The sequence below is a fragment of the Grammomys surdaster genome, unplaced genomic scaffold, assembly GCF_004785775.1.
Source record: "Grammomys surdaster isolate TR1022 unplaced genomic scaffold, NIH_TR_1.0 125698, whole genome shotgun sequence".
In the NCBI taxonomy this organism is placed as follows: Eukaryota; Metazoa; Chordata; class Mammalia; order Rodentia; family Muridae; genus Grammomys; species Grammomys surdaster.
Genome location: NW_021620534.1, coordinates 1520993 through 1540594, shown reverse-complemented (window position 1 = coordinate 1540594; position 19602 = coordinate 1520993). Strand labels below are relative to the sequence as shown.

Sequence of the window (19602 nt, the reverse complement as noted above, 5' to 3'; positions counted from 1 at the left end):
AAGTGCTTTAGGATAGGGACAGTATCACAGCAACTTATTGATTGATTGTGTATGAGTACACTGTTGCTGTCTTCAGACATGCCAGAAGACACTGGATCCCATTACAGATGGATTGTAAGCTACCATGTTGTTGCTGGGATTTGAACTCTTTCCTAGGTCTTCTTCATTTTATTAAATATAATTTCTTCCTTTACCATGGGCTGGCCTTGGACTTACATAGATCTGACTGTCTTTGCCTCCAGAAAGTGCTGAGAATTAAAAATGCATGCTACCACATTCATTAAATGGTGTTTCTGTCTGGAAGTCATGTGCCATACGTTTCTTTTCCTTATTCTAGTCCATACACATAATATTTCCAAATGCTTCTTGAATTCTTTAAAAATGTGTTGTTCTTGTGTGCATATCTCTGTGTGTGTGTGCTCACTCATGTGTGTATGCATGATGTGTGTGTGGGGCATATGCGCCACAGTTCATGTATAAAAATCAAGAGGACAACTTTGGAGAGTAGATTTTCTTCTATCTATATGGTTTGGGAATATTGAACTCTGGTCTCCAGGCTTGCATGACAAGTGCCTTTATTTACCTGCTGAGTCATTTTGGGGGCCTTTGAAGTCTTAATTACTTGTTTAGCTCTGGACTCATAACCCAGGTTGGCCTCAAGCTGTGGGATTACAGGAATGCACCACCATACCTAGTTTCATATGGTGCTTGGGATCAAACCCAGTGTTTGATCCTCTGGTGGTCAACATTTTGATGAATGGTTGACCCCTGCATTCTAGGCAAACACTTCTGACTGGCTGCATTTTCAGCCAGTAAATTTTTTTATTTTCCTTTATATTAGTACACTAGTCAACTGCAAGCTACCATCATTGATATCTGCACTTGGATTGTTGGCCTCCTGGTGTTGTGTTATGGGTGTGTGTGTGTGTGTGTATGTGTGTTAAATATAAGCATTTTACAATCTTAAGGGTTTCTTTTTCCCCCTCCTTTTTCTTTTTTAAGCTGAGGTCTCATTAGCCAAGGCTGCTCTGGAACTGGACTGAGTATTCCCCTGCTTCAGTCTTAACTACTTTCAAGTATATAGTTTAGTATTATTAATAGTATAATTAGTATTATTATTAGTATATTTATGTTGTAGGGTAGTCTTTCATCTTGGTATGTAAACTCTTTACCCATTAAAAAAAAAGTCCCCATTCTCTCTGCTAGCCCCTAGCAACTACTTTCTAATATGCTTTTTCTTTCAATAAATTTATTTGTTTAACTTTGCAAGTAGAATAGTAGAGTTACTGTCTTTTTTGTGACTGTGTCTTTTGCTAGATTGTGTAATAGTTCTATTTATAATATTTTGGGGGAGCTAGCATACTGTTAGGGTCCAAGAATCACTGAAGGAAGACTCCAAACTCAAGTAGTATGCAAAGGCAAAGAAATTTGTTCTGCAGAAATTACCAGCATGAAGGAGTCAACCATTCAATAAAATGTTGACCACCAGAGGATCTAGCAGGCTCCCTTTCATGCAGGGCTAGTAGCCGGAAAAACAGTGACATTAGTGCATTTTTGATTGGCTGCTGTGTTAGTTTCACTATATTTGGTGATACCTTGAAGAGTTTTTAGAAGCCAGCTCTGTTTTGGCCTAGTTATCTTCTCCAGGAAGATGTCTGAGGAGCTGACTCAGCTCTAGACTTACCTCCCTAAGTCAGGGTTGTCACTGATCAGCAATCCATTGCCATTGCTTCCTCTGAGGAGCCTAGATTGTTTCCTGGGGAACTGAAATTTTTTATTCCCAGGGTTTTTGAACCTCTCAATACTGTATAGAGGAATTTTAATCCAGCAACATGGCTCCTCTGGCAAGGGATCGCATCCAGAGACCTTCTAGGTCTGTTATCCAGTTGGAATGAGTCAGAGATAGGATAAGTCCGACTGTCATGAGAATAGACAGAAAAGAGAGGCTACTTCAGAGCAGCACAGGGGAAGAGTGCAGTTCATGCAGTTCATGCAGTTCATGCAGTTCAGAGGCAGTTTTTCTAAGCAGAACAGTTCATTCAGAAGCTGAGAGAAGCCAGTTTGAATCAGTTAGCTTAGAGAGGAGTTTGAGCCAGAACAGCTGAATTGAACCAGAAAGCCAGAGTTCAGAAAGAGCTAGAAAGTTTGAGTTTATTCAGCAGTAAGTTTTGGAGGCTGAGACATTCTAGGCCTAGGCTAGCAGATAGAAGCTGAAAGCGGAAGCTTTGTAGGTTCAGGCTTGCAGAAGATTAGATAGTATGGAAACTAGAAGCTTTCAGGCCTAGGCCTAGAGATAGATAGAAACTCTGGGCTCAGCCCAAGCTGAGTATTTGCACAGCTTGGCTCTCATCACTTCATCTGAGGAAATAAAAGCAACATTTACAATACTGTTTCATAGTTACTGTAATAATTTTATGTTGCTGTCAGTAATGTACCAGAGTTCTAATTTCACCACCTCCTATTAGATGTGAGGTGATATCTCTTTGTATTTTTGATTAGCTTTTCCTTAATGACTGTTTTTGATGATTATTATTTAATGTTAGTTGGAGATTTTTTGCATATTTAGAAAAATACAATTTCTCTCTCTTTAAAAATTGGGCAATATTCTTTTTGTTGTTGTTGTTGTTTTGTTTTGTTTTTTTGGGTCAGGGTTTCTCTGTATAACTGCCCTGGCTGTTCTGGAATTTTCTTTGTAGACCAGACTGCCCTCGAACTCACAGATTCCAGTCCTCTAGGGACCAGGAGTGGATGGAGTGGGATCTTAATAGGAAAAGAGTTTTTATACCAACGTAAGAAAATAGAGGAGACTTACTGTCCTACAGTGTGAATATACATTTTTATTTTTCTTCAGAACTCTAGCTCAGGCTGACTGTAACTCAGTGTAGTCCCTGGCCATAAACTCATGGCAGTCAGTCTGGTCTCAGTCTTCCAAGTATTGGGATCATAGGCATGAGCTATGATGCTTCCTGCCTTAATCGGTCTTTTTCTTTTTTTCTTAAATCTCTTTCTTACCTTTTAAAAAATTATTTCACACAGCAGCTAGAGAAATGTTCTTAAGATTTCTATATTAGGTATGATTTGTTACTGAGTCCAACAAGCCACAAATCTTAGTGACAACCCGGGAGTTTGTATTACTTTCAAATATCACTGTCTAAGATGTGTATTGGAGTACCTTTGCTCCATGCAGTTACTTAGAGACATAGGCTCTTCTGTCTTTTTATGTTACCACCACAATCAGCAGTGGCTTCTGACATTGATTTGAAAAGGGAAATGTGTATAGGGAGACTTAAGGTACTGAATTGGAAGTGGTATATATCACTTTTACCCATATTGTATTGGCCATAGACAAGTCATGTTCTTTTTGTAGAAATGTATGCATTTCTTAAAAATGTAGGGTAGCAGTAAGCTGATGAAGAGAGCACATATAAATGAATGGTAGCAGTAGCTGTCATGATGGGTATTCAGTTTTGATTTCCTCCCTTAAAATCCTTTTATGCATATGTATATGTGTTCTCTTGTGCGTGTTTGTGTGTGTATCACACACACTAGTACACACTTGTACATGTGGAAGCCAGAGACTGACCTTGGTTGGATAATTTCCTTTATTGTTATCTTCCATATTTATTTGAAGTGGGGTCTCTTACTGAACCTGAAACTCACTGAATCAGCTAGACTGGCTGGCTGGTCAGTAAACCACAGAGATCCTTCTGTCTTCATGTCCTCAGAACTGAGATTTTAAGTACACACTACTTTGTCCTTTTTTTTTCTTTTTTTAAAATATGGGTGCTGGGATCTGAACTCAGATCTGCACTTACATCTTGTGCATCTTACTGAATGAACCATTTCCCTAATACCCAGTCTTCATCTTTTAATTAAAGCATATCTACAGGGGTGTTATTGAAAGCTATAGTCTGAATCCTTTCTTGTTTGCTTGTTTATTCACCTTAGAAGTTTGCTGCCTTACTAAGTTAAGGATGTGTGATTCTTTGTGGCTGTACCTTACTTGACAGGAAGTTGTAGATGCTGAGGCATTTAGCATCTATAAGCTGGTGGCTGCTGAGAGGAGGTTTGGCCAGGCTAATGGTGAGTAGGAGCATTGGTACCTGAATTGCTCTTCTGAAGTCATAGCCCCATATAGTAGCTAACTGCTGGTGGAGGCAGCCCCAGCATCTGTGGAGTATAGATCTGAGGTAGCACCTGGGAAATATATAGATGTGTAGTGCTGTCTACAGAGGTTTGGGGTTGGAAGCCCTATCAGTGATTGCTACATGTTGTCTTGTTCCTGAGCTCCAGCTGAATGGCATCAAAAGCATGCACACATGTAACAGGTAGGATTTCTGATAACTGACCTGATGACTTGTTTGGTGAAATGGGACATTTTTGGCTCATCAATATAGTCAACAAATTTTAAGCAATCTTGCTTCAATATGGGCACAGTTCTTAACCAAAAATATGTAGACATGTGAATGAACATCTGAGTCAGTTGTGATGTGAACTAAATATAAATAGACTTCAGAGTGAATACCATCCAGATTCTTGAACTCAAATGACAGCAGCTTAACAATGTGCGTCTCTGTGTGTCTGTCTGTCTGTGTGCGTGCGCGTGCGCGTGTGTAACAGGATTTCCACAATGTCTTTGGTTAGTTCTCTGGATTATATCACACAGATCCCATCTCCTTAGCTCACTTTTCCTCAGTCGTTTTTCTTCTCATTTTTCAGTTCATTTAAACTTCAGTTGTTACAGCTTTTCATATATGGTGATTGTTTATTCCATGCACTCAAATCTGTCTTTGAATGTTTCTAATGAAGTTTTCAGCTCCAGAATTTCTTTTAGTTTAAATTTTATTTTGTCTTTTTATTTTGCTTTTCTTTATGCCTTCCTGTAGTTTTTAGGTTATTTTTGAGGCAGCTGTTTTAAAAGTATTATGTAGTTTAGATCCAACTTTTCCTTCTCTAGGAAGTTTCTGTTGGTTCTCTCCCTCCCTGTTTTCTTATAATAGGCATATTTATTTGTTTCTTTGTGTACTTTGTGGGTATACGTTTCCTTATGTGTAGTGTGAGTGCTAAGGCCAGAATTTAACCTTAGGTTTCCCTCTTCCCCTCCTCCTTCCCCAGTTTTATCCCTCCCACCCCCCAGGTCTTTAGTCCTAGTTGCCTTGGAGTTTGCTATTAGCTTCAAAGTCTTTATACTCATAATAAGCACTTTACTGACTGACCTGTCTCTATAGTCCTCTTATTCTTTTTGATGGTGAAAACTGCACATCCAAATCTTCTGTGGTAACTCTGGGAATTAGTACTCCCTTTCTTAGGGTTAGTTCTTTGCTTTGTTTGTCATTGCCTTCTCTACCCATGTCATGTCTGCTCTTACCTTTTCTGAGTATTCACATTGACTTTTTAAGCACCTCAGTTTATGTGTTTTCTTTTGAGTATCTTGATCTATTATTGGCTCCTAAAAGAGGATAACAGAAGAATGGAGAGAGAAGGAAAAAAAATAAAAGAATAATTCTTTAAATTTCCTTCAATCTGAAAAGGAAGGATTTCCACTTGGGAGAAATGGAATGTTGGCAGTCTGCTTATGCCTGTGTGTTAGTGATGAGAAGCCATAGTCAGTTATCATAACACAGATTACCTAGTATTTGGAAAGGATTTGGATGAGGTTTTTCCTTTTCAAATTAGCTCTCACAGCAGTGGGACACATGTATGACTGCCAAGGTAGCAGGTAGTCACTGCCTCCAGAATGAGGTGAAATCTACTCAGATTAGCAGCACCTTATATTTCATAACTTTTGCCCTGAACTTGCCTTGTAGTGGTCTCTATTTAGGATTCCCTAAATAGATCAGAGCAGACCAGATCATGCTAGTGCTAGTCTACGTTTGGATACGTTCTTGTGACTTCTTCTTTTGCCACTTTCCCAGAATCTTCTCATGACTTTAGTTTCTCTAGTGTTAAAAGAGTTCTTGTCCTTGTAGAGTTTAAGGACCACAAGAATTCATTGTAACTCAAGGCAAATTCATTTGAAACTTCTTTCGATATAACTCTCAAGGCCACTTAGTAAACATTAAAGGAAGAATTCATGTTTCCAGATAACTTTCAAAAATGACAATTAAATTCTTCCAAATAGAAGAGAGTGTGAGATTGGGAACAGGGAGACTACTTAAAGGACACTTCATTAATTAAAGCTGCTTTGTTCCTCATGTATATAGTGGGAATGGGGTTACTGTACATCCATTTGAGTCCTGTTAAAAAGATAAAAGGGCAGAGAGTTGAGAGGGAGGGTGACTGAATAGAGTGTATGAATGCAGATCATTGGCTTGGTCACACAGTAACTGTATGGGATACAGGGCGGGATACAGCAGGACGTTTCTAAGAAAGGCAAGTGGAGACGTCTAGTGAAGGAACAGTGCTGTGACATTTCCTAGGATTTTTAAGCAATAATAGACCAGTTCCCTATGCATGTATAGGTGTGTGTGTGTGTGTGTGTGTGTGTGTGTGCGCGTGCGTACATGAATGCAGGTGCCTGTGAAAACCAGAGGCATTGGATCCCTTGGAGCTGGGGTTATAGGCAAATGTTAGCCACACAATATAGATGTTGGGAGCTAAACTCTGATCCTTTGCAAGAATGGTGTGTACTCTTAACTGTTGAGCTGTCTTGCCAACCCTGGAATTAATATTAAAAAATGTTTTTTTTTACTAATTTTTCCAGAATTTCATACATTGTATTTTGACCATTTTCATCCCTCTTCCACATCTTCTCCCATACTCACAGCTCATACCCACCCAACTTTGTGTCCTCACCTGTTTTTTGAAACCCATGAAGTCATGTTAGTGCTACCTGTCTACTCCGAGTTATGTGGCTTTCTACTGGCACTAGTTAGACCTCCTAGGGGCTACACTCTTAAAACTAAAGCCACTCTCTTCTGGTAGTTGTCATTTATCAATAGTTCCTTAATAGGTGTGGTACTTTGTGCCCCTCTCCCTGCACGTTGGGATTTTGTTTAGCTTGAGCTTGTACACATCTTGTGCATGTTGTTATGACTGCCAAAAATTCATATGCAGCTGCTATATTCTTTCTGTCCCCTCTTCTACCATGATCCCTGAGCCTTGTAGCAGGGTGTGTGATAGAGATATCTCATTTAGGGTGGAGCAAACCATAGTTACTCTGCAACATGACCAGGTGCAGGGTTTATGGTCATTTCTATCTTATGCAAAAAGCAGATCCTCTAATGCTCTTCTGTGCTTTAACTTTTCCTCCTGTCTTGGGCTTCTGGATGACTGTTTTCTCTCTTTAAGTGATACAAACTTCTGTTACAGGAACACCAGTCATACTGGATAAGGGCCTGTTAGTAAACTCATTGTACTTCATTCACTTTCTTAAGCTATCCAAATAGTCATGCTGGGGCTAAAGTGCTGGGGCTTGCTTGCGTTTCAACCTACAATTTGTGTGTGTGTTATTGAGGATTGTTTCCAGCTTTTTAACATGAAATTTTAAGTGAAAATAATTCAGTGGTTTTTTGTTTGTAAGTTTGTTTTGTTTTAAGATGGGTCTCTTTAGCTCATCCTGGCTTTAAACTAAGGATGATGTTGGATCCTCTATCTCTACTTCCCCAGGTCTGGAATTATAGGCATGTGCCACTGTATCTCGTTTTATGTGGTGATAATGATTGAACGCAGCAGAGCTTCATGCTCTAGCCAAGTGTTATACCCACAGCTACATCCTTGACCCCATCATTTATTTTTATCACAATCAGAACACTTTAAAATGGATATAGTCGATTGTGATTGTATTTTGTTTCATTCATAGCCATCTGGCAACCTAAGGGTTAGAGTAATAATAACTCTTTAACTCGTAACTAATGTCTTATATTAGTGAAATTCTTTATGTTATACATTTTCACAGTTTGTGTTGTAATTGTGTGACTGTAATTTACTTTGGCAAGATTACTTACTATTTTAGTGATTGCTCCTTTGGGAATTATAAAACATAATACTCTCTTCAGATTGTAGAATGGGTATGTTCTTTTATTTTTTATGCGCATTGGTGTTTTGCGTACATGTCTGTCTGTCTATGTGTGAGAAGGTGTCAGAAATGGAGTTACAGATAGTTGTGAGCTGCCACGTGGGTACTTGGAATAGAACCTGGGTCCTTTGGAAGAATAGCTACTGAACTATCTCTTCAGCCCAAGGGTATGCAATATTGGGTCAATTTATTTTAAATCAGAGAGGATAGAAAGTAAAACTTTGTGATGACAGACAAAATCATCATATAGGGAATGTGTTACTCTTGTGTTAGTATAAGACTAAGTGTGTTGAAGAAACAGAATTTTCACTAGAATCCCTTTTATTAGCAGTATACTTGATTTATCTTTCTTTGTTCTCAGAACTTGGTTTGTTCTCCTAGTGTACATTTATTTAGTTAATATTTATTGAATGAACAAGTGAGTTTTATGTGCACAATACCTTTTTCCTTTTTTCATGTTTCTTGTTTTCTCATCTTGGTTATGTATCCAAAGTAGTCATTGAAACCTGGATGAAATATGATAAAATTGTTCCCTACCCTTAAAAGGACCCAGTCTTGCTGAGCATGGTGATACAGGTCTAAAAGTTCTACATTTGGGATTGGAGGTAGGAAGATCAGTAGTTAAAAGCTAAGATCCTCCTCACCTATGTAGTGAGTTTTAAGGCCAGCCTGGGCTATCTATCTCTATCTATCTATCTATCTATCTATCTATCTATCTATCTATCTATCTATCTACCTGTGATTACAACTGACCAAACAAAACAATAAGAAAATAAAACCAAACCAAACTCAACAAAACAATTTGTTTTTAATTCTCCTTCATTTCTGATATGCTTCTAATTTTTGGTTTGTAAGTAGTAGAATGTTTCATTAGTTTTGTTAGTTTGTTAGAATATTTAGCAATATAAAACTATGTGATACTCTGGCTTAAAATGTTGATTTTAATAATCTTGTGAATTGCCTTCTCTTTTTGCCTACTATGGCATATTAAAGTTATTGTTGATTTTTCTCCTTTCATAGTTTACCGAGAGATTGTAAACCTATCTAAACTTCCTGACTTAGTTACTTGAGTACTGTTACTTAGTTGATTCTTATCAGAAACAGGAAATTGTCAAATGATGAGTTAAAGTATAGCAGATTCTAAAATTGTATTTGTGACTAGCATGATAGATTTCCCTTTAGATGTGTTCCTTTTTCCCCCTTCCTCTGCCACTAGTGTTTTCAAACAGTAACATCATTGCCAAAAAAGAATCCCATTGCTTTGACCTATATCAATGGCAGGCATCATCCTTCCTCCGAGTTTCCTGGTTAGATGATTTGACAGCCTTTCTTTGAGACAGGGTCTCATTGTGTAGCCCTGGCTGTCCTGAGACTTTGTATGTAGACCAGGTTGGTCTTGAACTCAGAGATCTGTCCGGCTGTGTCTCCTGAGTACTGGGGTTAAGGGCATTTGAGATCACAAGTGACTGTTTTGACAAACTTAATATTAGGTGTTCTTAATTAATTTGTAGAAATAGGTGAAGTATAGATATTTGGTCTGGTGTACTCAATTTATTTAGATTTGTAGTTAACTAAGGGATCTATAAAGCCAAGGCAATTTTTATAATAGTAGGATGCTAGTTTCTCTTTTACTATGGATATTTAGTTGTCTCCAAATTTGATGGATGTCACAAAAAATATGAACATCTGGAAGGTATATAAAATTTAGTGAGTATTAAATAACATACAAGATTATGTATGTGGAAGGCTGATTCTGTGTTCTAAGTCATCCTGGTAGCTGTTTTGTTCCATATTTAGTTGATTTACATACTGTAAAGCCCTTTTTGGTGTAACTAAGTTTTTAAATTTTTAAAAGCTTGTCAAAGAGACAGGCATGATCATATTGGAAAGAATAGAGGTCTAATGAAATAAAAAAAGTCTCTCCTCAAAGTGCTTATAGCAGTCCAGTGTTAAATGGGAAAAAGACACAGGCAAGAACTGGGACTTTTCATTGTAGCAACTCAGGCCATTCATTATCTGAGTTACAGACAGGTAAAGAAAGCCATTGTGGTTGCTAGAGTGGTTTCTGTTGTTTAAGGAGAGTGGTTTGAGTCATTTGTTTTAAAATGTTTACCTAACCTGTGGTTTGGTTCCAAGGTAAGTACATGTGTGTGTGTTTCCTCAGGAGCTGTCCTGAGGAGTTTACCACTAGGCTAGCTGACCCAGGGGATCTGTCTTTGTCTCTGCCTTCCCAGAGCTGGGATAACAAGTGCATCACCATTTTCATTTCTGGCCTTTATTTTTTACATGGGTTCTGTGGATTGAACTCGAGTCCTCCATGCCTATGTGAGGCAAACTCTTTATGTTTTGAGCTATCTTCCCTCCCCCTACTATTCCATTTCTATGAGAATAGATAGGATTAAAGGCTAGTCCCCATCATCCCCCCACTCTCACCCCAGACCCCACTCAGAGCACTGTGTTATCTAGTTAGCTGTTTATTGCTGTATTTTGTACATAGATTCAGTTAAGGACATTTGGAAGCATGTAATTAAAAAGGAGCATCCTGATATCCTGGAAAGGAATTCCATTAGCAGAACACAGGAAGGCACCAACATTGGGATGCAGCTAATAGCTCCACCTAGTGGAAGTATAGGTAAATGCTTAAGAATTCCTTTCAAACGAATTTCCCTAGTTTTGTTTTCTCTTGGGAGTGCTGAGACTTCATTTTGATTTTGACTTTATTTCTCTCTTGCTAGTCATATGTGCTTTGATCCCTTTTAGTGAGATAGGCGTGTTCCTGTTGTGTGGGGATGTGATATAGACAGTAGTATGTGTAAAAAAAGAAAATTTTAGCTAAATTTGATGGAAGAGGTTTAGAAAACTTGGGCTAAGTTTAAGCAAAAGCTACTGCTAAGAACAGAGGATGTAGCCAGGTTGCACTCCTTTAATCCTAGCACTTGGGAGGCAGCGGCAGAAAGCTCTCTGGGAATTCAAGGTGAACCTGGTCTACACAGCAAGTACTACTAGAGAAACCCTGTCTCAGAACAAAACAACAAATATAGGCCATAGTTCCAATTTAATATTGAGGGGCCTGGAGAGGTGGCTCAGAGGTTAAGAACACTGACTGCTCTTCCAGTTTCTAAGAGTTCAATTCCTGGCAACCACATGATAGCTTACAGCCATCTTTAATGGGATCTGATGCCCCCTTCTGGTGTGTCTGAAGATAGCAACAGTGTACTCACATACATTAAATAAATAAATAAATAAATAAATCCCTTTTTAAAAGTTAAGATTGAGTGATCTGTAAAAATAAGTTTAGTTCTGTCAGAAGGTTACATTTAAGAGAATTTGTTTAGAGTCCTTTTTTATGTTTATATTTAGAGACCAATGAATTACCATTGGGGGTGGGGGGAGCATATTTTACATATAAAATTGTAAAAAACAAATAGAAAGGTATGTTAGGGACAGTTTTAAAAATTTCAAGTTCATTATTTCTTAGAATTTAATTCTGAGATTTTAATGATGCAGAATGTGTAGAATTGCAATTTAGGAATTAAGCTGTCCTTCCTTCCTTCCTTCCTTCCTTCCTTCCTTCCTTCCTTCCTTCCTTCCTTCCTTCCAGAGACAACATCTTTAAAATTCCTTAGATAGATACCACAGAAATGGAAAGTCTTTGAACCACATAACTGTAAAAATCTTTATTTACCAGCTAAGAACACACACACACACACACACACACACACACACACACACACATATATGCATATATATATGATTATAACTTTAAAAACATTTTATATACTTTTAAGAATTTCATATGTAAATACTAGTACAGTGGTTTTGTTTTTAAAAAATATTTTTAATGTGTATGGGTGTGTTGCCTGCAAGTATGTCTTTGCACCATGCACTTGTTTGGTGCTCATGTAAGTCAGAAGGTGTAGGATCCTCCTGGGACTAGAGTTACTGTTGGTTGTGACCCTCTGTGGGTTCTAGGAATTGAACTAAGGTCTTCTGCAAGAATAAGTACTCATAACTGATGAGCCATCCCTCCAGCCCTCATTTTGAAGTGAGGGTGAAAAAAGCAAAATTAGTTATGTTCTATGCCAAGTTAAGAAATCTGGCCATATTATATTGGAATCACGAAGCTTTTTAAAGTAGTGACTGTTTATAACTTAAATTACCCTTACACAAACTACTACCCTACCCTAGTTTTAAAAATTATGAGCAAATATAACCCTTAATTATTATAGAATTTCACTGGTTTAGAGTTTCTCTAAATTACTGGTCTGTGTTAGGTGAAAATGTAATTTAAGTAGTCTCTGTAGGGAGGTGTGCATCCAGATGCACATGCCGTGGCGTATGTGTGGAAGTCAGGGGACAACTCCGTGGGGTTGATTTCTCTTCCACTCATCTAAGTAGTTAGGAAATTAGTTTGAGACAGGGTTCTTCTGTGTAGTCCTGGCTAGTCTAGAACTTATGGTGACCTTCCTGCCTCTGTCTCCCACATGCTGAGATTATAGGCCAAATTCATGATGGGGGATGCACTATAGGAAAGATGAATCTAATTTCTTCAGGAAAGAACATGGAAGAGTGAAGAAAAAGAATGGCAGTACTAAGAGATATAAAATATACTAGCTAAGGAGAATTTGAAGGTTCAAGGCCAACTTGGGCAGCTTTACTAACACCCTGTTTCAAAAGCTTTTCAAAACACGTTGATTGGTTCATTGGTAAAATGTACTTTGTATATGGGAGGCCCTGGATTTTAGTACCACTACCACCAAAGAAAAAGTAACTGCATTTTAGTTTCACTGATTTTTATTTTACCTGGTTATTTATGTGTACACATTTGAAAATATTGCTTAGTAGGTGTTATAGGTTTCACCAGACTATTTTAAGCTTCTAACCTTCAAAAAACTGTAAAATAATGAATTTGTGTTTTCTAAAATTACTTAATATATCATCTAGTTACAGCAGCAATACACTTTGCTAAATATGCTAAAAAAATTTTTTTTGAGATAATTCTAAATCCACGTGTAATGTAAGAAACCTTAGAATTTACTGAAAGACCAAGTTCTAGTGGTAGGTAACATCTGGCAGGATTATAGTACAGTATCACAACCAGAATATTAATGTTGACACAGTCAACATACAATGTATTTCTTTTATAAAGAAAAGATAAATCTGTCATGTTGCTGATTTGTAGCTGCTGTGATTTCTAAGTCCCTCAAAAGTCTATGTGTTAAAGTTTTGCTTCTCAGCCCTTGGTGCTGTTGGGAAGTGGTGGGCCCTTTAAGTGCTGAGGCCTAGGGAGAGATCTTTCGTTCATTTTGAGGATGGAGAGAGGTTATGCTCTCTCAGAGGCTTAGCTCTTGTCCTTTCTCCTTTGCTTCTTAGCCATAAAATAAATGGCTCTATTCCTTCATGGCACAAATAGTAGCTAATTTTGGACTGATACTTTCAAAATTGTGAGCCAAGATGTTTGAGCTCAACATAAGTTATCTCAGGTTTGTTTGTTTGTTTGTTTGTTTTTAGTGGTCAGAGAAAGCTCTGACTAACAAAACCGCCATACCCACAGTTCTGTTCCCATTCTCTCCTTTTTTAAAAAACTAATTTTATTAATTTTTTGTGCATTGGTGTTACTTGCACATATGTCTGTGTAAGGGTGTCGGATTCTCTGGAGCTGCAGTTATAGACAGTGTCTAGTTGCAATGTAGGTGCCGTGAATTGAACCCAAGTCCTTTGGAAGGGCAATCAGTGCTCTTAACAGCTGAGCCATCTCTCCAGCCCCCTTCCCATTCTCTCATTACCTTTGGCAATTACTCTCTAGTCACTAGTTTTAGTTCTGTAACACATCATTCTAAGAATTTTATGTAAATGGACTCATAGAGTAAGTAATCATTACTGTTGGCTTTTTTCCAACCCTGTGAAATTCCCTTAGAACTTTATCTAGGTTTTGTGTATCAGTCTTGCTCATTTTAGTATGGCTTTACCACACTTTTTTAAATCAGTCATTTGTTAAAGGATAGCTGTATGGCTTTTACTTTCTGAATATTGTATAAAAGCTTGGTACAAACTTTTGAACACAAGTTTTGTTTTATAGAAATACTCAGGATGGGAAGAGTGTGTAGTGGTTGCATGTTTAGTGTTAGTAGAAACTGACAGTCTTTTATCATATCTGTGCCATTTTATATTTTATCAGCTTCATATTAATGAGCCAGTTTCAGCATACTTGTGTAAGCATTTGGCATTAGTCTTTTAAGTAACCATCTTGATAGGTGTATTATGTAGTGGCATCTTAATGTGACTTTAACAGCTTATAAAAACTTATGTACTCATGCCACCTCCACATATTCTTCAGTGGATGCTTTGTGTCACCCCCACCCTCACCCCCTGCTCCCAATTCTTTTTTGACAGGATCTTGCTGTTAGCTCTGGCTAGTCTAGAATTTGCTATGTAGATCCTGGCCTATTTAATTATAACATCTGTTTCTCTTGAAGATTTCCTCTTTGACATTTGGATTATTCAGAATTGTATTGTTTATCTTCTTCATTCCTATCCTATCATCTGTGTGTATTAGTTTTTTGTTGGTGGGGTTGGTGTTTTTGCTAAAATAAATACTTAAAGCTTAGGTAGTTTATTAAAAAAAATGTGTTTATTTAACTCTTAGTTTTACAAGCTGAAAGAACAAATTTATGCAGCCTATCTGGTTTTTACTCTGGATTCCCATTGGCCATAACACATGGCAAATGACATGGTTAGGAGTGTGTGCCAGAGGAACACAAAGTAAACTCTGAAGGCAGAAGGATCTGTGTACCAGGGCCACTTGTTAGAAGACTTCATGGAAGTTTCATTGAGAATACATTAGAACTCCATTAATCTCTTCCAAGGGCTGTAGATCTGACATAATTACCTTCTACTAGGCCCCAACACTTACGGATCCATTACCTTTTAGTACTTTCATATTACAGACTAAGCCTCTTTGAACCCTTAAAAGATAAATTACTTTGCTACATACTTTCTGCTACTGATTTCTAGTATGATTCTGTTGTCCAATTACTGTGTGATTCAGTTCATTAAAGTCTGTTGAGTTTTGTTAAGGCTAAGGCTATGGTTTATCTCTCTATCTGTTCCCTGGCATATGTTAAAGCATATGTATTTTGATGTTTGGAGGGCAGAGGATGCTATAAATGTTGATTTATTTTTCCTCTTGGTTGAACATGTTGTGTAGGTCTGCCTGCCTGAGCTCCTCTAGCTGTGTTCTTTTCACTTTTCAGGGTTTGTTTTTTTGTGCTGAGGATTGAACCTAGGGCATATTGCTAGTCTGCACATGGTTGTTAAGTGTCAGCTTTGGTGGAGAGAGAGGTTTCCAGTCTCTCTGCTGTTTTTAATGCCCCACTGACTGTCCTACTCTCCTGACACAATATTTAGGAATTTCACTTGTACTTAACAAAAGAACAGTACTTCCTAGTAGTAAAAGTTCCCTTCTAGTTAGAAACCTGGTACTATTTTCCCAAAAGGACAGATACTCTGGTGTCAGTTATTCATTAAATAACTTACTCCAACATGATTTGCAGTGCTACTCCTCATGCAAAACCGTTATATTTCTTTAATACTTTTATACAATAGAAGTTTCTTAACTGACTTGCCTGATTAGGACCCTCCATTTCTGTAAATGAAGGGTATAACTTGATTCTTTTGGTACAGTTCTTTTCCATGAATTAAATCTGCTTACTGAAAGTTTGTTTTAAGAAGCTGAAGGAGACCAGGCAGTGGTGGCGCACGCCTTTAATCCCAGCACTTGGGAGGCAGAGGCAGGCGGATTTCTGAGTTCGAGGCCAGCCTGGTCTACAGAGTGAGTTCCAGGACAGCCAGGGCTACACAGAGAAACCCTGGCTCGAAGAACAAAACAAAAAAACAAAAAACCAAAAAAACCAAAAAGGAGAAGCTGAAGGAGGGGTCGGTCGTCTGGAGACTGTTCCATCTGGGTATCCATCATCCCATGTGCAGTCACCAAAGGTAGACACTGATGTGGATGCCAGGAAGTGCATGCTGACAGGAGCCTGATATAGCTGTCTCCTTAGAGGTCTGCCAGAGCCTGAAATATACAGAGACGGATGCTCACAGCTAACCGTGGAACTGATCATGGGGTTCCCAATGGAGGAGTGAGAGAGAAGACTGAAGGAGCTGAAAGGGTTTGCAGCCACATGGGGAGAGCAACAATACCAACCAACCAGAGCTCCCAAGGTCTAAACCACCAGCCTGGAAGCACATAGGGAGGGACCCATGGCTCCAGCTGTATATATAGGGAGGATGGCATTGTTGAGCATAAGTGGGAGAGGAAGTGCTTGGTCCAGTGAAGGCTGGATGCCCCAGTGTGGGGGAATTCGTGGGTGGGGAGGTGGGTGGGGGCACATCCTCATAGAAGCAGGAGGAGGGGGGATGGTATAGGGGGTTCCTGGGTGGGGTGGGGGGAAATGGGGAAAGGGGATCACATCTGAAATGTAAATAAAATGTCCAATAAAAAAAGAACCTTTATTTATTTTATAAACAAATAGTGCTAAAGAAGGTTATTTTGTGAAAACCAAATTGATTGCTTTAGAAAGATTTATCAAAGAAAGTCACTAAAAAATCACTTGATTTTGAATTAGTTGGTCTGTGTGAAACCTTTAAATGTTTAGGGGAAGGAGGAATAGAAATATAGACAGAAATCACTTCAATGTTTAGATCACCAGTAATTTGAAGTACTCTACTTTTTAAAAGCTTAATAAACTAGAACTTACTTGTGCATTGGGCAAAAAGGTTAAGTGTATGCAGGTGCGTGTTGATTGTATTGGTTTATATGTTTCTGCTCCAGTATTGTCTTAAATTACTTTGGCATTTTTAAGTACATTGTTATAATGTGACCTAACTGGAAATAACAGTAAAAGGATGACCCAAATTGCCTGAGTCAGTGAATTGCCTGAATTGCCTGAATCTTCCTGTTACTAACTCAAGGACCTGGAGGCTCGGAGGGTGGAGTTTGCAGTATTTTGTTTGTTTGTTTTTTAAATCATTTCTGGCTCTTTCTACTTTGTCAGTTTCATCCTCTAGCTGGTCTCATATCAGGTTTACCTATGGGGAAAGATTCCTGAAACAATTTCTTATTGAGTCTCAAGAGCCATTCACCTTTTTTCTGATGCCTCTTTTCCTTTCATTTAATTGGCTTTAAAAGTCTAATATGTGAATCTGTTATCCTGGTGGGGCTTTGATTAATCCAGTTACTTGAAGCTAAAGTCAGTCTCCTAAATTGCATTGCTAAAAATAACAATAGGTTCTAATAGAAGGGTAATCCAAGTATGCTTCAAACAGAAGACATTACATTCTGGAATATACAGTTTCTCGGTATACAAATAAATTATCTTTCTAAATATTCATTATTAATTTTACATGCTTTTCTAGAAAAAAATTCAAAACAGTTGTCAAGTATCAAAATAAATTCCATTAAGCTTTTATAAATTAGTTGTGGGGTATAAGGGAGAAATACCAGTTCTTTAGGTATCTTTGAAAAATATCTCTGCTTCTAAGTTTTCCAGTGTTTCAGAAAGCTGGTTGTTCATTGTAATCAATCAATCAATCTCTCTCTCTTTCTCTCTCTCTCTCTCTCTCTCTCTCTCTCTCTGTCTGTCTGTCTGTGAGAGGTTGACAACCACATGTCTTCCTTAATAGCTCTCTACCTTATATTTAAGAAAAGGTTTCTCACTGAACCTAGAAAGGCTGCTAGATGGGCTGGCATTAAATTCTGGAATGCTACCTTCTGGGACTTGTCTGTGCCCTACTCTGGGATTACAGTTGTGTGCTGCTACATCTGGCATTTTGATAGGTTCTGGGGTATCAAATTCTTCCTCCTGTTTGCATAGCAGGCACATTACCAATTGAGCCATCTCCTCAGCTTTTATTCTAACTTAAATTGCATCATATGACAGGAATAATTTAGACTCTGTGTTTAAGTAATTTCAGACAGTCAAGTTACAGTAATACAAGTAGCAGCCCCCATTCCAAACCCCAACTCTCCAGTTTCTCTGCTCATCTTTGTTTTTCTCATTATGCTTATCAAATCCTTGGGGCCTTGTACATTCTGGGCAAGAATACTACCACTGATCTACTACATCCCTAGCTCATTAGTGTTTCTTACAAAGCATGCTTTCTCTTTTTCTTTCTTCCTTTTTAAAGCATTTTTGTTGACTTAAGTGATTCCCTTACAAAGCATAAAACAATGTGTGGTGGGTTTTGAGGCTTTTGCAAATCCTTTGTACGTATCTACCTTTTTGGCATATTTATGCAAAAGGATGTTGAATTCTGGATTAAAGTACTTCCTTCATTGTTGAGAAAACAGACCTGGTAGTCAATACCCAAAACAAAAGGCTGAATTTATTTGCTTGCTTCCTGAGGCATATCTGCTTTTATGAAACAGTCTCTGAAGAAAACAGAGCAAGATCAAGTATAAACTAAGTTTCAGGACAGTGTTTGCTTATATATTTTTTCTTTTAAAATAATGTATATAAGCCAGGCAGTGGTGGTTTACGCCTTTAATCCTAACACTCAGAAGGCAGAGGCAGAGGCAGGTGGATCTGTGACATTGAAGCCAGCCAGGGCTATACAGAGAAACCCTGCCTCAAAATACAAAACAAGACAAACTACCACCACCAAAAAAAAAAAAAAAAAAAAAAAAATCCCTAAACACATACATACATACATACATACATACATACATACATACAAATATAATTTCTTCTTGATTTTAGTAGAATTTGCCTGTAAAACTTACTTTCCTTGGTATTGATGTTATAAGAAGACTTCTTAATAACTAATTCAGTTATATTTTGTTAATCTTTATATAGTTTCATCATTGTGTTTTATTATCTTCAGATTTATTTATAAAGTTGTTTATTTATAAAGTTATTCCTTTTGACTGTTTGCAGTATACAGTTGTGGTTTCTAGTATTTGTATGAACTTTTTCTTTGTTTTATTGATTAATATTTTCAGAATTGTCATTTTAATTAGAGAGAACTAGAGATTTGACTTCTGACTGTTAAGTACTCTTCTACTACTGGGCTATGGCTGGCAGACTTGAGTTTAACTAAACATCTCCTTCATAAATTCTTTTGCCAGTTACATGAAAGTTTAAAATAATTTTAAGCCAGTTTATAAAGTCATGGGTTTCATTATTCCAATTTAGATATGTATTTTTATTTTAATATTTTTAATTTATTTGGTGTGTGTGTGAGAGAGGGGGTCAGAGAGAGAGAGAAGAGAGGAGAGGTGGAGTTACAAGGGGTTGCTAGTTGCCTGAGATGGGGAGTCGGAACCCAATCTCAGTTCTCTGGAAAAGCAGGAAGTACTTTTAACCACGACATGAGCCATTGCTCCTGCCCTTAATCATATTTCATACACATGTGTCAGTATACTTGGTTCTCAGTCCAGAGAACAACATAAAAGGCATGAGACTTTTTTGAGATATGAAATGTTGTCTAGGCTAGCCTCAAGAGTTCTGATGTTACTACCTGAGCCTCCAAGTGCTGAACTTACAGACTAAAACTTTCTTTAACCTCATATTGATGAATTTTAT

At 37.8% G+C, this 19602-nt stretch overlaps 1 protein-coding gene across 2 annotated transcripts in view; it reads left to right on the top strand.

Moving 5' to 3' along the window:
• Nck1 (NCK adaptor protein 1) overlaps positions 1-19602 on the top strand; it is a 53232-nt gene that overhangs the window by 16194 nt on the left and 17436 nt on the right. The window lies entirely within an intron of this gene.